We start from the raw sequence: 2,826 nt of genomic DNA, 5'->3' as shown, positions 1-2,826 counted from the left end.
ATTTGCCCTTACAAACAATGACCTCTTCCTCCCACATCATCCCCAATCCATCCACGACCTTTGCCCTTCTCCCAACCCAGGACCTGTGGTCCCATGGTTCGATCCCCTGCCATATCCACTCCCAGGTGCCTAACCCTTTCACTGCGGTGGGTAAATATGGCGTCTCTGATTCTTTTTTTTTTATTTATTTCCCCCCGTTTACTGCAGCTGGTACACATGTGCATCCCGCATTTTAAAATTCCCGAGTGAGATGTTTCACCGAAATATTTTATGGTAAACGCTGGCCTTTGACATTCACCTCTATATTGCCATACGGTAGTCAGCTATATCCCTCACTATGGGGTAGTTTCCTTTGATATATATATAGCTTATGAGCAGCTCTACCGTAAACCATTGAAAATATACAACTCTTCCAGTTTGTGGAAATATTCCCAAAACTTGAATTCCTTGATCAGTTTCCCAGGATGTATTCCTTGCCCCTCTAGGAATATACACACCACCTTTACCAACACGGTTTTCACACCAACACACACACACACACACACACACACACACACACACACACACACATCCTGAGAGATATGTAACTCATGATCTCTTGCGACTGAAACCAGGGCGTCACTCTCTCTCTCTCTCTCTCTCTCTCTCTCTCTCTCTCTCTCTCTCTCTCTCTCTCTCTCCCCCCAAAGAGTTTCTACCACAAAAGAGATGATCCACTTTGTTCTTGATTTTCTTGTCCAGGTCTGTCTTGTGAGGCTCTCTTACGCTAAGGTAATCTCCTATCCAGTAAAGAAACAGAATCTTTTCTGGCTCTAAGTCGGACTAATTAATCAACCTTTAACGGGTTAGTGTCAAAAGCTTTCTGGCAATCCAATGAGAATGTTGTTCATAGCTCTGGCCTGATCCGATTTCTCTGACCTTTTTGCCTTTTTCCAGTTCTCTTTACCTCTCTGTCTCTCTTGGTTTATCACTCTCGACAAAGACACCCTTGAACTTTTCTTTTTTGGAGGGGGATCTATTTTTCGTTTCCTGCCTGAGCACTTTATCAACACAGTTCCATATCAGATGTTACCCTCACTGGCCTTCCCGAGTCTCATTTGTGTTTCCCATTCTCCCAAATACAATAACGTCTTGATTTGCATTTTCTATAAAGTCCATGGAATCGAGTAGCTTTTTGACATGCTTCGCTACTCTCCGCTCCCTTCACATAACTCCAAAATCAATGCTTTTCTTCCCTGTGTCATTATTCTTTTTTTTTCTTTCGTCTGCTACTATGATGGCCATGTGTCCTGAGCTGTATTAAGGATACGGTGTCTAGGGTATTTAATAACAAGCTTAACCTAGATTGATCTGACCGACCGATCTAATTTTCCCTTGTCTTGGTTCATGGATTCCCTACTTGCTTTGTTTATGCAATAATGAAGGTCAATTTGTTCCCCCATTTAGTCAAATAATAACAGTTAGTCCACTGACTCAGAACAAAATCTAATCAAAACAAAAATCGCGATTAGTCGGTGGCAAGAACATCAGCTGGTAGTGTTGCCTGGAAATAATGAATACTTTTCCTTCGTTTTGATGTTGCGCTCACCTACGACATATGTATTACAAGCTACTTTCTTTGCTTTATGTCAGTGGATTTTATTTTTTGGGGGGTTAAATATCCCTCACAGATAAAGATCGTTACAAAAAAAAAAAGAATATTTCCAATTTACTGAACCTGGTATAGATTCCTCAACATTGGATTTGAAATTCGGGTCTGTTCATCTTCACAGCGACTTCGCCACAGTGAGGTGTTATATGTACGAGGCGTTTCATTCAGTGGTTACTCTGTAATCCCTTCCCTCCCCCTTGCCTCAACAAAAATGCTAGGGGGAAGCTGCAGTCCATCCAAACCTTAGCAAGAAATAGGAGGAAGTCGTGTCTGCTGCTGTGAGTACTGTTGTTCTTGTTCTTGTTGTGTGTGTGTGTGTGTGTGTGTGATTACTATTTCTCTGGTACGGAGAGGGACTTACACTCGTGTTGCCCCTTGTATACATATACCATGTTTTAATCACACACACACACACACACACACACCATACCATTCCAATTATCGTCCAGCCCCGAAGAGAGGACGAGTACTTAGGTTGGGTGTGGGTCGACTGTCCAGCCCAGGATTCGAACCCTTGTGTATATATGTAATTGAATATTTGTACTGTACGGGGAGGGCGCTTTATGCTCGTGTTTGTGTCCAAAATCCCATCTCCATCAAAATTCTCTCTGGCAAACTCCTCAAATATATACACTCACGAACAAAACCCCAAATCCCAGTGACGATAAACACGTATTGCGTCACGGACATTACATGACGTTCATATCTATATGAAAGTAGAGAAAGACTTTCATTCTTTTCAACATTTGTTAATTAAAAGGGATTTCAATAGGCAATTACTGCGCGAGATTATAAAACAAAAGCCCAGCAGCCCGACGTTATCACCCCGTACTTACCTGACCCGGAAGTATTGAAAGTCAAATCAAAAACTATCATTGTCCATAAATACGGCTAAATGATCACTGCAATTCATAAAACATAAAAGGCACGTGGGGAAAAAAAAAAAAGACTACAGATACAATGTTTCAGTTAATTCTAATTTCAAAGAGAGAATGATTATGAAAACAATTATTTTACGGTCTGGTGACGAGAGGGTCTCTGCTCCCTGGCTTGCCCAAACAACCTCACTGACTCTGTGAAATTCTTTGTCAAGCCAGTGAGGCGCAAAACTGGGAGGAGGTGGGGGGAGGTGGGGGGAGGGGGGAAGGAGGGGAAGGAGGGGGCGGGGGGGGGGA

The sequence above is a fragment of the Panulirus ornatus genome, chromosome 58 (assembly GCF_036320965.1).
Source record: "Panulirus ornatus isolate Po-2019 chromosome 58, ASM3632096v1, whole genome shotgun sequence".
In the NCBI taxonomy this organism is placed as follows: Eukaryota; Metazoa; Arthropoda; class Malacostraca; order Decapoda; family Palinuridae; genus Panulirus; species Panulirus ornatus.
Note: the sequence above shows the minus strand (reverse complement) of the source record.